A 14,725-nucleotide genomic window follows, 5' to 3' on the forward strand; every position below is an offset into this window, starting at 1 on the left:
TGCCATGGTAACCATGGCGTTTATTTTCCATGGCAACTATGGGGTTCTGTTGCCATGGTAACCATGGGGTAGTGTTGCCATGGCAACCATGGGGTTGTGTTGCCATGGCAGCCATGGCGTTTAGTTGCCGTGGCAACTACGCGGTTTGGTTGCTATGGTAACCATGGGGTTCTGTTGCCATGGTAACCATGGGGTAGTGTTGCCATGGCAACCATGGGGTTGTGTTGCCATGGTAAGTATGGGGTTGGGTTGCAATGGTTATCAGGCGGTTCTTTTGGAATGGCAACCATGGGGTAGTGTTGCCATGGTAACCATGCAGTTGTGTTCCATGGTAACCATGGGGTAGTGTTGCCATGGTAACCATGGGGTTGGGTTGCCATGGCAACCATGGGGTTGTGTTGCCATGGTAACGATAGGGTTTGGTTGCCATGGAAACCACGGGGTTGTGTTGCCATGAGAACCATGGGGTTGTGCTGCCATGGTAACCATGGAGTTTAGTTGCCATGGCAACTATGGGATACTGTTGCCATGGCAACCATGGGGTTGTGTTGCCATGGTAACCATGGCGTTTAGTTTCCATGGGAACTATGGGGTTCTGTTGCCATGGTAACCATGGGGTAGTGTTGCCATGGCAACCATGGGGTTGTGTTGCCATGGTAACTATGGGGTTGGGTTGCAATGGTTATCAGGCGGTTCTTTTGGAATGGAAACCATGGGGTAGTGTTGCCATGGTAACCATGCGGTTGTGTTGCCATGGTAACCATGGGTAGCGTTGCCATGGTAACCATGCGGTTGTGTTGCCATGGCAACCACGGGGTTTGGTTGCTATGGTAACCATGGCGTTCTGTTGCCATGGTAACCATGCGGTTGGGTTGCCATGGTAACCATGAGGTTCTGCTGCCATGGTAACCATGGGGTAGTGTTGCCATGGCAACCATGGGGTTGTGTTGCCATGGTAAGTATGGGGTTGGGTTGCAATGATTATCAGGCCGTTCTTTTGGAATGGCAACCATAGGGTAGTGTTGCCATGGTAACCATGCGATTGTGTTGCCATGGTAACCATGGGGTAGCGTTGCCATGGTAACCATGCGGTTGTGTTGCCATGGTAACCATGGGGTAGTGTTGCCGTGGCAACCACGGCGTTGTGTTGCCATGGGAACCATGGCGTTTAGTTGCCATAGTAACTATGGGGTTCTGTTGCTATGGTAACCAAGGGGTAGTGTTGCCATGGCAACCATGGGGTTGTGTTGCCATGGTAACTATGGGGTTTGGTTACTATGGAAACTATGGGGTTTAGTTGCCATGGTAACCATGGGGTAGTGTTGCCATGGTAACCATGCGGTTGTTTTGCCATGGTAACCATGGGGTTTAGTTGCTATGGTTTACATGGGGTTCTGTTGCCATCGTAACAATGGGGTTGTGTTTCCATGGCAACCATGGGGTTGTGTTGCCATGGTAACCATGGCGTTTAGTTGCCATGGCAACTATGGGGCTCTGTTGCCATGGTAACCATGGGGTAGTGTTGCCATGGCAACCATGGGGTTGTGTTGCCATGGCAACCATGGGGTTGTGTTGCCGTGGTAACGATGGGGTTGGCTTTCCATGGCAACCACGGGGTTGTGTTGCCATGGGAACCATGGGGTTGTGTTGCCATGGTAACCATGGCGTTTATTTACCATGGTAACGATGGGTTTGGGTTGCCATGGCAACCACGGGGTTGTGTTGCCATGGGAACCATGGGGTTGTGTTGCCATGGTAACCATGCGTTTGTGTTGCCATGGTAACCATGGGGTAGCGTTGCCATGGTAACCATGCGGTTGTGTTGCCATGGTAACCATGGGGTTGGGTTGCCATGGCAACCACGGCGTTGTGTTGCCATGGGAACCATGGCGTTTAGTTGCCATAGTAACTATGGGGTTCTGTTGCTATGGTAACCATGGGGTAGTGTTGCCATCCAACCATGGGGTTGTGTTTCCATGGTAACTATGGGGTTTGTTTACTATGGAAACTATGGGGTTTAGTTGCCATGGTAACCATGGGGTAGTGTTGCCATGGTAACCATGCGGTTGTGTTGCCATGGTAACCATGGGGTTTGGTTGCTATGGTTAGCATGGGGTTCTGTTGCCATCGTAACCATGGGGTTGTGTTGCCATGGCAACCATGGGGTTGTGTTGCCATGGTAACCATGGCGTTTAGTTGCCATGGCAACTATGGGGTTCTGTTGCCGTGGTAACCATGGGGTAGTGTTGCCATGGCAACCATGGGGTTGTGTTGCCATGGTAACCATGGGGTAGTGTTGCCATGGCAACCATGGGGTTGTGTTGCCCTGGTAACGATGGGGTTGGGTTGCATGGCAACCACGGGGTTGTGTTGCCATGGGAACCATGGGGTTGTGTTGCCATGGTAACCATGGCGTTTATTTGCCATGGTAACGATGGGTTTGGGTTGCCATGGCAACCACGGGGTTGTGTTGCCATGGGAACCATGGGGTTGTGTTGCCATTGTAACTATGGGGTTGGGTTGCTATCGAAAGTATGGGGTTTAGTTGCCATGGCAACCATGGGGTTGAGATGCCGTGGTAACCATGCAGTTGCATTGCCATGGTAACCATGCGGTTGTGTTGTTGTGGTAACAGTGCGGTTGTGTTGCCATGGCAACCACGGGGTTTGGTTGCTATGGTAACCATGGCGTTCTGTTGCCATGGTAACCATGGGGTTGTGTTGCCATGGTAACCATGGGGTAGTGTTGCCATGGCAACTATGGGGTTCTGTTGCCATGGTAACCATGGGGTAGTGTTGCCATGGCAACCATGGGGTTGTGTTGCCATGGTAACTATGGGGTTGGGTTGCAATGTTTATCAGGCGGTTGTGTTGCCATGGTAACCATGGGGTTGGGTTGCCATGGTAACCATGGGGTTGGGTTGCCATGGAAACCACGGGGTTTGGTTGCTATGGTAACCATGGCGTTCTGTTTCCATGGCAACCATGGGGTTGTGTTGCCATGGTAATTATGGGGTTGGGTTGCAATGGTTTTCAGGCGGTTTTTTGGAATGGCAACCATGGGGTAGTGTTGCCATGGTAACCATGCAGTTGTGTTGCCATGGTAACCATGGGGTAGTGTTGCCATGGTAACCATGGGGTTGGGTTGCCATGGCAACCATGGGGTTGTGTTGCCATGGTAACGATGGGGTTTGGTTGCCATGGAAACCACGGGGTTGTGTTGCCATGAGAACCATGGGGTTGTGCTGCCATGGTAACCATGGAGTTTAGTTGCCATGGCAACTATGGGATACTGTTGCCATGGCAACCATGGGGTTGTGTTGCCATGGTAACCATGGCGTTTAGTTTCCATGGGAACTATGGGGTTCTGTTGCCATGGTAACCATGGGGTAGTGTTGCCATGGCAACCATGGGGTTGTGTTGCCATGGTAACTATGGGGTTGGGTTGCAATGGTTATCAGGCGGTTCTTTTGGAATGGCAACCATGGGGTAGTGTTGCCATGGTAACCATGCGGTTGTGTTGCCATGGTAACCATGGGTAGCGTTGCCATGGTAACCATGCGGTTGTGTTGCCATGGTAACCATGGGGTTGGGTTGCCATGGCAACCACGGCGTTCTGTTGCCATGGGAACCATGGCGTTTAGTTGCCATGGCAACTACGGGGTTCTGTTGCCATGGTAACCATGGCGTTCAGTTGCCATGGCAACCATGCGGTTGTGTTGCCTTGGTAACCATGGGGTAGCGTTTCCATTGTAACCATGCGGTTGTGTTGCCATGGTAACCATGGGGTTGGGTTGCCATGGCAACCATGGGGTTGTGTTGCCATGGTAACCATGGCGTTTAGTTGCCATGGTAACGATGGGGTTGGGTTGCCATGGAAACCACGGGGTTGTGTTGCCATGAGAACCATGGGGTTGTGTTGCCATGGTAACCATGGAGTTTAGTTGCCATGGCAACTATGGGATACTGTTGCCATGGTAACCATGGGGTAGTGTTGCCATGGCAACCATGCGGTTGTGTTGCCATGGTAACCATGGGGTTGGGTTGCCATGGCAACCACGGGGTTTGGTTGCTATGGTAACCATGGCGTTCTGTTGCCATGGTAACCATGGGGTTGTGTTGCCATGGTAACGATAGGGTTGAGTTGCCATGGCAACTATGGGGTTCTGTTGCCATGGTAACCATGGGGTAGTGTTGCCATGGCAACCATGGGGTTGTGTTGCCTTGGTAACCATGGGGTAGCGTTTCCATTGTAACCATGCGGCTGTGTTGCCATGGTAACCGTGGTGTTGGGTTGCCATGGCAACGGTGGGGTTGTGTTGCCCTGGTAACGATGGGGTTGGGTTGCCATGGAAACCACGGGGTTGTGTTGCCATGAGAACCATGGGGTTGTGTTGCCATGGTAACCATGGAGTTTAGTTGCCATGGCAACTATGGGATACTGTTGCCATGGTAACCATGGGGTAGTGTTGCCATGGCAAACATGGGGTTGTGTTGCCATGGTAACGATGGGGTTCGGTTGCCATGGCAACCATGGGGTTGTGTTGCCATGGTAACTATGGGGTCAGGTTGCTATGGCAACTATGGGGTTTAGTTGCCATGGCAACCATTCGGTTGAGATGCCGTGGTAACCATGCGGTTGTGTTGCCATGGGAACCATGGGGTAGTGTTGCCATGGCAACCATGGGGTTGTGTTGCAATGGTAACCATGCGGTTGTGTTGCCATGGTAACCATGGGGTTGGGTTGCCATGGCAACCACGGGGTTTGGTTGCTATGGTAACCATGGCGTTCTGTTGCCATGGTAACCATGGGGTTGTGTTGCCATGGTAACCATGGGGTTCTGTTGCCATGGTAACCATGGGGTAGTGTTGCCATGGCAACCATGGGGTTGTGTTGCCATGGTAAGTATGGGGTTGGGTTGCAATGGTTATCAGGCGGTTCTTTTGGAATGGCAACCATGGGGTAGTGTTGCCAAAGTAACCATGCAGTTGTGTTGCCATGGTAACCATGGGGTAGTGTTACCATGGTAACCATGGGGTTGGGTTGCCATGGCAACCATGGGGTTGTGTTGCCATGGTAACCATGGCGTTTATTTTCAATGGCAACTATGGGGTTCTGTTGCCATGGTAACCATGGGGTTGTGTTGCTATGGCAACCATGGGGTTGTGTTGCTATGGTAACGATGGGGTTGGGTTGCCATGCCAACTACGCGGTTTGGTTGCTATGGTAACCATGGGGTTCTGTTCCATGGTAACCATGGGGTAGTGTTGCCATGGCAACCATGGGGTTGTGTTGCCATGGTAAGTATGGGGTTGGGTTGCAATGGTTATCAGGCGGTTCTTTTGGAATGGCAACCATGGGGTAGTGTTGCCATGGTAACCATGCAGTTGTGTTGCCATGGTAACCATGGGGTAGTGTTGCCATGGTAACCATGGGGTTGGGTTGCCATGGCAACCATGGGGTTGTGTTGCCATGGTAACCATGGCGTTTAGTTTCCATGGCAACTATGGGGTTCTGTTGCCATGGTAACCATGGGGTAGTGTTGCCATGGCAACCATGCTGTTGTGTTGCCATGGTAACCATGGGGTTGGGTTGCCATGGCAACCACGCGGTTTGGTTGCTATGGTAATCATGGGGTTCCCTTGCCATGGTAACCATGGGGTTGGGTTGCCATGGCAACCATGGGGTTGTGTTTCCATGGTAAGTATGGGGTTGGGCTGCAATGGTTATCAGGCGGTTCTTTTGGAATGGCAACCATGGGGTAGTGTTGCCATGGTAACCATGCGGTTGTGTTGCCATGGTAACGATGGGGTTTGGTTGCCATGGAAAGCACGGGGTTGAGTTGCCATGAGAACCTTGGGGTTGGGTTGCCATGGCAACCATGGGGTTGTGTTGCCATGGGAACCATGGGCTTGTGTTGCCATGGTAATGATGGGGTTGGGTTGCCATGGCAACTACGCGGTTTGGTTGCTATGGTAACCATGGGGTTCTATTGCCATGGTAACCATGGGGTTGAGTTGCCATGGTAACCAAGGGGTTGGGTTGCCATGGTAACCATGGCGCTTAGTTGCCATGGCAAATATGGGGTTCTGTTGCCATGGTAACCATGGGGTTGTGTTGCCATGGCAACCATGGGGTTGTGTTGCCATGGTAAGTATGGGGTTGGGTTGCAATGGTTATCAGGCGGTTCTTTTGGAATGGCAACCATGGGGTAGTGTTGCCATGGTAACCATGCAGTTGTGTTGCCATGGTAACCATGGGGTATTGTTGCCATGGTAACCATGGGGTTGGGTTGCCATGGCAACCATGGGGTTGGGTTGCCATGGCAACCACGGGGTTTGGTTGCTATGGTAACCATGGCGTTCTGTTGCCATGGTAACCATGGGGTTGTGTTGCCATGGTAACCATGGGGTTCTGTTGCCATGGTAACCATGGGGTAGTGTTGCCATGGCAACCATGGGGTTGTGTTGCCATGGTAAGTATGGGGTTGGGTTGCAATGGTTATCAGGCGGTTCTTTTGGAATGGCAACCATGGGGTAGTGTTGCCAAAGTAACCATGCAGTTGTGTTGCCATGGTAACCATGGGGTAGTGTTGCCATGGTAACCATGGGGTTGGGTTGCCATGGCAACCATGGGGTTGTGTTGCCATGGTAACCATGGCGTTTAGTTTCCATGGCAACTATGGGGTTCTGTTGCCATGGTAACCATGGGGTTGTGTTGCTATGGCAACCATGGGGTTGTGTTGCTATGGTAACGATGGGGTTGGGTTGCCATGCCAACTACGCGGTTTGGTTGCTATGGTAACCATGGGGTTCTGTTCCATGGTAACCATGGGGTAGTGTTGCCATGGCAACCATGGGGTTGTGTTGCCATGGTAAGTATGGGGTTGGGTTGCAATGGTTATCAGGCGGTTCTTTTGGAATGGCAACCATGGGGTAGTGTTGCCATGGTAACCATGCAGTTGTGTTGCCATGGTAACCATGGGGTAGTGTTGCCATGGTAACCATGGGGTTGGGTTGCCATGGCAACCATGGGGTTGTGTTGCCATGGTAACCATGGCGTTTAGTTTCCATGGCAACTATGGGGTTCTGTTGCCATGGTAACCATGGGGTAGTGTTGCCATGGCAACCATGCTGTTGTGTTGCCATGGTAACCATGGGGTTGGGTTGCCATGGCAACCACGCGGTTTGGTTGCTATGGTAATCATGGGGTTCCCTTGCCATGGTAACCATGGGGTTGGGTTGCCATGGCAACCATGGGGTTGTGTTTCCATGGTAAGTATGGGGTTGGGCTGCAATGGTTATCAGGCGGTTCTTTTGGAATGGCAACCATGGGGTAGTGTTGCCATGGTAACCATGCGGTTGTGTTGCCATGGTAACGATGGGGTTTGGTTGCCATGGAAAGCACGGGGTTGAGTTGCCATGAGAACCTTGGGGTTGGGTTGCCATGGCAACCATGGGGTTGTGTTGCCATGGGAACCATGGGCTTGTGTTGCCATGGTAATGATGGGGTTGGGTTGCCATGGCAACTACGCGGTTTGGTTGCTATGGTAACCATGGGGTTCTATTGCCATGGTAACCATGGGGTTGAGTTGCCATGGTAACCAAGGGGTTGGGTTGCCATGGTAACCATGGCGCTTAGTTGCCATGGCAAATATGGGGTTCTGTTGCCATGGTAACCATGGGGTTGTGTTGCCATGGTAACCATGGGGTTGGGTTGCCATGGAAACCACGGGGTTTGGTTGCTATGGTAACCATGGGGTTGGGTTGCCATGGAAACCACGGGGTTTGGTTGCTATGGTAACCATGGCGTTCTGTTTCCATGGCAACCATGGGGTTGTGTTGCCATGGTAATTATGGGGTTGGGTTGCAATGGTTTTCAGGCGGTTTTTTGGAATGGCAACCATGGGGTAGTGTTGCCATGGTAACCATGCAGTTGTGTTGCCATGGTAACCATGGGGTAGTGTTGCCATGGTAACCATGGGGTTGGGTTGCCATGGCAACCATGGGGTTGTGTTGCCATGGTAACGATGGGGTTTGGTTGCCATGGAAACCACGGGGTTGTGTTGCCATGAGAACCATGGGGTTGTGCTGCCATGGTAACCATGGAGTTTAGTTGCCATGGCAACTATGGGATACTGTTGCCATGGCAACCATGGGGTTGTGTTGCCATGGTAACCATGGCGTTTAGTTTCCATGGGAACTATGGGGTTCTGTTGCCATGGTAACCATGGGGTAGTGTTGCCATGGCAACCATGGGGTTGTGTTTCCATGGTAACTATGGGGTTGGGTTGCAATGGTTATCAGGCGGTTCTTTTGGAATGGCAACCATGGGGTAGTGTTGCCATGGTAACCATGCGGTTGTGTTGCCATGGTAACCATGGGTAGCGTTGCCATGGTAACCATGCGGTTGTGTTGCCATGGTAACCATGGGGTTGGGTTGCCATGGCAACCACGGCGTTCTGTTGCCATGGGAACCATGGCGTTTAGTTGCCATGGCAACTACGGGGTTCTGTTGCCATGGTAACCATGGCGTTCAGTTGCCATGGCAACCATGCGGTTGTGTTGCCTTGGTAACCATGGGGTAGCGTTTCCATTGTAACCATGCGGTTGTGTTGCCATGGTAACCATGGGGTTGGGTTGCCATGGCAACCATGGGGTTGTGTTGCCATGGTAACCATGGCGTTTAGTTGCCATGGTAACGATGGGGTTGGGTTGCCATGGAAACCACGGGGTTGTGTTGCCATGAGAACCATGGGGTTGTGTTGCCATGGTAACCATGGAGTTTAGTTGCCATGGCAACTATGGGATACTGTTGCCATGGTAACCATGGGGTAGTGTTGCCATGGCAACCATGCGGTTGTGTTGCCATGGTAACCATGGGGTTGGGTTGCCATGGCAACCACGGGGTTTGGTTGCTATGGTAACCATGGCGTTCTGTTGCCATGGTAACCATGGGGTTGTGTTGCCATGGTAACGATAGGGTTGAGTTGCCATGGCAACTATGGGGTTCTGTTGCCATGGTAACCATGGGGTAGTGTTGCCATGGCAACCATGGGGTTGTGTTGCCTTGGTAACCATGGGGTAGCGTTTCCATTGTAACCATGCGGCTGTGTTGCCATGGTAACCGTGGTGTTGGGTTGCCATGGCAACGGTGGGGTTGTGTTGCCCTGGTAACGATGGGGTTGGGTTGCCATGGAAACCACGGGGTTGTGTTGCCATGAGAACCATGGGGTTGTGTTGCCATGGTAACCATGGAGTTTAGTTGCCATGGCAACTATGGGATACTGTTGCCATGGTAACCATGGGGTAGTGTTGCCATGGCAAACATGGGGTTGTGTTGCCATGGTAACGATGGGGTTCGGTTGCCATGGCAACCATGGGGTTGTGTTGCCATGGTAACTATGGGGTCAGGTTGCTATGGCAACTATGGGGTTTAGTTGCCATGGCAACCATTCGGTTGAGATGCCGTGGTAACCATGCGGTTGTGTTGCCATGGGAACCATGGGGTAGTGTTGCCATGGCAACCATGGGGTTGTGTTGCAATGGTAACCATGCGGTTGTGTTGCCATGGTAACCATGGGGTTGGGTTGCCATGGCAACCACGGGGTTTGGTTGCTATGGTAACCATGGCGTTCTGTTGCCATGGTAACCATGGGGTTGTGTTGCCATGGTAACCATGGGGTTCTGTTGCCATGGTAACCATGGGGTAGTGTTGCCATGGCAACCATGGGGTTGTGTTGCCATGGTAAGTATGGGGTTGGGTTGCAATGGTTATCAGGCGGTTCTTTTGGAATGGCAACCATGGGGTAGTGTTGCCAAAGTAACCATGCAGTTGTGTTGCCATGGTAACCATGGGGTAGTGTTACCATGGTAACCATGGGGTTGGGTTGCCATGGCAACCATGGGGTTGTGTTGCCATGGTAACCATGGCGTTTATTTTCAATGGCAACTATGGGGTTCTGTTGCCATGGTAACCATGGGGTTGTGTTGCTATGGCAACCATGGGGTTGTGTTGCTATGGTAACGATGGGGTTGGGTTGCCATGCCAACTACGCGGTTTGGTTGCTATGGTAACCATGGGGTTCTGTTCCATGGTAACCATGGGGTAGTGTTGCCATGGCAACCATGGGGTTGTGTTGCCATGGTAAGTATGGGGTTGGGTTGCAATGGTTATCAGGCGGTTCTTTTGGAATGGCAACCATGGGGTAGTGTTGCCATGGTAACCATGCAGTTGTGTTGCCATGGTAACCATGGGGTAGTGTTGCCATGGTAACCATGGGGTTGGGTTGCCATGGCAACCATGGGGTTGTGTTGCCATGGTAACCATGGCGTTTAGTTTCCATGGCAACTATGGGGTTCTGTTGCCATGGTAACCATGGGGTAGTGTTGCCATGGCAACCATGGGGTTGTGTTGCCATGGTAACTATGGGGTTGGGTTGCAATGGTTATCAGGCGGTTCTTTTGGAATGGCAACCATGGGGTAGTGTTGCCATGGTAACCATGCGGTTGTGTTGCCATGGTAACGATGGGGTTTGGTTGCCATGGCAACCACGCGGTTTGGTTGCTATGGTAATCATGGGGTTCCCTTGCCATGGTAACCATGGGGTTGGGTTGCCATGGCAACCATGGGGTTGTGTTTCCATGGTAAGTATGGGGTTGGGCTGCAATGGTTATCAGGCGGTTCTTTTGGAATGGCAACCATGGGGTAGTGTTGCCATGGTAACCATGCGGTTGTGTTGCCATGGTAACGATGGGGTTTGGTTGCCATGGAAAGCACGGGGTTGAGTTGCCATGAGAACCTTGGGGTTGGGTTGCCATGGCAACCATGGGGTTGTGTTGCCATGGGAACCATGGGCTTGTGTTGCCATGGTAATGATGGGGTTGGGTTGCCATGGCAACTACGCGGTTTGGTTGCTATGGTAACCATGGGGTTCTATTGCCATGGTAACCATGGGGTTGAGTTGCCATGGTAACCAAGGGGTTGGGTTGCCATGGTAACCATGGCGCTTAGTTGCCATGGCAAATATGGGGTTCTGTTGCCATGGTAACCATGGGGTTGTGTTGCCATGGCAACCATGGGGTTGTGTTGCCATGGTAAGTATGGGGTTGGGTTGCAATGGTTATCAGGCGGTTCTTTTGGAATGGCAACCATGGGGTAGTGTTGCCATGGTAACCATGCAGTTGTGTTGCCATGGTAACCATGGGGTATTGTTGCCATGGTAACCATGGGGTTGGGTTGCCATGGCAACCATGGGGTTGGGTTGCCATGGCAACCACGGGGTTTGGTTGCTATGGTAACCATGGCGTTCTGTTGCCATGGTAACCATGGGGTTGTGTTGCCATGGTAACCATGGGGTTCTGTTGCCATGGTAACCATGGGGTAGTGTTGCCATGGCAACCATGGGGTTGTGTTGCCATGGTAAGTATGGGGTTGGGTTGCAATGGTTATCAGGCGGTTCTTTTGGAATGGCAACCATGGGGTAGTGTTGCCAAAGTAACCATGCAGTTGTGTTGCCATGGTAACCATGGGGTAGTGTTACCATGGTAACCATGGGGTTGGGTTGCCATGGCAACCATGGGGTTGTGTTGCCATGGTAACCATGGCGTTTATTTTCAATGGCAACTATGGGGTTCTGTTGCCATGGTAACCATGGGGTTGTGTTGCTATGGCAACCATGGGGTTGTGTTGCTATGGTAACGATGGGGTTGGGTTGCCATGCCAACTACGCGGTTTGGTTGCTATGGTAACCATGGGGTTCTGTTCCATGGTAACCATGGGGTAGTGTTGCCATGGCAACCATGGGGTTGTGTTGCCATGGTAAGTATGGGGTTGGGTTGCAATGGTTATCAGGCGGTTCTTTTGGAATGGCAACCATGGGGTAGTGTTGCCATGGTAACCATGCAGTTGTGTTGCCATGGTAACCATGGGGTAGTGTTGCCATGGTAACCATGGGGTTGGGTTGCCATGGCAACCATGGGGTTGTGTTGCCATGGTAACCATGGCGTTTAGTTTCCATGGCAACTATGGGGTTCTGTTGCCATGGTAACCATGGGGTAGTGTTGCCATGGCAACCATGCTGTTGTGTTGCCATGGTAACCATGGGGTTGGGTTGCCATGGCAACCACGCGGTTTGGTTGCTATGGTAATCATGGGGTTCCCTTGCCATGGTAACCATGGGGTTGGGTTGCCATGGCAACCATGGGGTTGTGTTTCCATGGTAAGTATGGGGTTGGGCTGCAATGGTTATCAGGCGGTTCTTTTGGAATGGCAACCATGGGGTAGTGTTGCCATGGTAACCATGCGGTTGTGTTGCCATGGTAACGATGGGGTTTGGTTGCCATGGAAAGCACGGGGTTGAGTTGCCATGAGAACCTTGGGGTTGGGTTGCCATGGCAACCATGGGGTTGTGTTGCCATGGGAACCATGGGCTTGTGTTGCCATGGTAATGATGGGGTTGGGTTGCCATGGCAACTACGCGGTTTGGTTGCTATGGTAACCATGGGGTTCTATTGCCATGGTAACCATGGGGTTGAGTTGCCATGGTAACCAAGGGGTTGGGTTGCCATGGTAACCATGGCGCTTAGTTGCCATGGCAAATATGGGGTTCTGTTGCCATGGTAACCATGGGGTTGTGTTGCCATGGCAACCATGGGGTTGTGTTGCCATGGTAAGTATGGGGTTGGGTTGCAATGGTTATCAGGCGGTTCTTTTGGAATGGCAACCATGGGGTAGTGTTGCCATGGTAACCATGCAGTTGTGTTGCCATGGTAACCATGGGGTATTGTTGCCATGGTAACCATGGGGTTGGGTTGCCATGGCAACCATGGGGTTGTGTTGCCGTGGTAACGATGGGGTTGGGTTGCCATGGCAACCACGGGGTTGTGTTGCCATGGGAACCATGGGGTTGTGCTGCCATGGTAACCATGGCGTTTATTTGCCATGGTAACGATGGGTTTGGGTTGCCATGGCAACCACGGGGTTGTGTTGCCATTGGAACCATGGGGTTGTGTTGCCATGGTAACTATGGGGTTGGGTTGCTATGGAAACTATGGGGTTTAGTTGCCATGGCAACCATGGGGTTGAGATGCCGTGGTAACCATGCAGTTGGGTTGCCGTGGTAACCATGCGGTTGTGTTGTTGTGGTAACCATGCGGTTGTGTTGCCATGGTAACCATGGGGTAGTGTTGCCATGGTAACCATGGGGTTGGGTTGCCATGGCAACCATGGGGTTGTGCTGCCATTTTAACCATGGCGTTTATTTTCCATGGCAACTATGGGGTTCTGTTGCCATGGTAACCATGGGGTAGTGTTGCAATGGCAACCATGGGGTTTTGTTGCCATGGTAACGATGGGGTTGGGTTGCCATGGTAACCATGGCGTTTGGTTGCCATGGCAACTATGGGGTTCTGTTGCCATGGTAACCATGGGGTAGTGTTGCCATGGCAACCATGGGGTTGTGTTGCCATGGTAAGTATGGGGTTGGGCTGCAATGGTTATCAGGCGGTTCTTTTGGAATGGCAACCATGGGGTAGTGTTGCCATGGTAACCATGCGGTTGTGTTGCCATGGTAACCATGGGGTAGCGTTTCCATTGGAACCATGCGGTTGTGTTGCCATGGTAACCATGGGGTTGGGTTGCCATGGCAACCATGGGGTTGTGTTGCCATGGTAACGATGGGGTTGGGTTGCCATGGTAACCATGGCGTTTAGTTACCATGGCAACTATGGGATACTGTTGCCATGGTAACCATGGGGTAGTGTTGCCATGGCAACTATGGGGTTCTGTTGCCATGGTAACGATGGGGTTGGGTTGCCATGGCAACCACGGGGTTGTGTTGCCATGGCAACTATGGGGTTCTGTTGCCATGGTAACCATGGGGTAGTGTTGCCATGGCAACCATGGGGTTGTGTTGCCATGGTAAGTATGGGGTTGGGCTGCAATGGTTATCAGGCGGTTCTTTTGGAATGGCAACCATGGGGTAGTGTTGCCATGGTAACCATGCGGTTGTGTTGCCATGGTAACCATTCGGTAGCGTTTCCATTGGAACCATGCGGTTGTGTTGCCATGGTAACGATGGGGTTGGGTTGCCATGGCAACCATGGGGTTGTGTTGCCATGGTAACGATGGGGTTGTGTTGCCATGGTAACCATGGCGTTTAGTTACCATGGCAACTATGGGATACTGTTGCCATGGTAACAATGGGGTAGTGTTGCCATGGCAAACATGGGGTTGTGTTGCCATGGTAACGATGGGGTTGGGTTGCCATGGCAACCACGGGGTTGTGTTGCCATGGTAACTATGGGGTAGTGTTGCCATGGCAACCATGGGCTTTAGTTGCCATGGCAACCACGCGGTTGAGATGCCGTGGTAACCATGGGGTTGTGTTGCCATGGTAACCATGGGGTTGTGTTGCCATGGTAACCATGGCGTTTAGTTGCCATGGCAACTATGGGGTTCTGTTGCCATGGTAACCATGGGGTAGTGTTGCCATGGCAACCATGGGGTTGTGTTGCCATGGTAACTATGGGGTTGGGTTGCAATGGTTATCAGGCGGTTCTTTTGGAATGGCAACCATGGGGTAGTGTTGCCATGGTAATCATGCGGTTGTGTTGCCATGGTAACCATGGGGTTGGGTTGCCATGGCAACCACGGGGTTTGGTTGCTATGGTAACCATGGCGTTCTGTTGCCATGGTAACCATGGGGTTGGGTTGCCATGGTAAC

Source organism: Netta rufina, assembly GCF_964035555.1.
Source record: "Netta rufina genome assembly, chromosome: 1".
In the NCBI taxonomy this organism is placed as follows: Eukaryota; Metazoa; Chordata; class Aves; order Anseriformes; family Anatidae; genus Netta; species Netta rufina.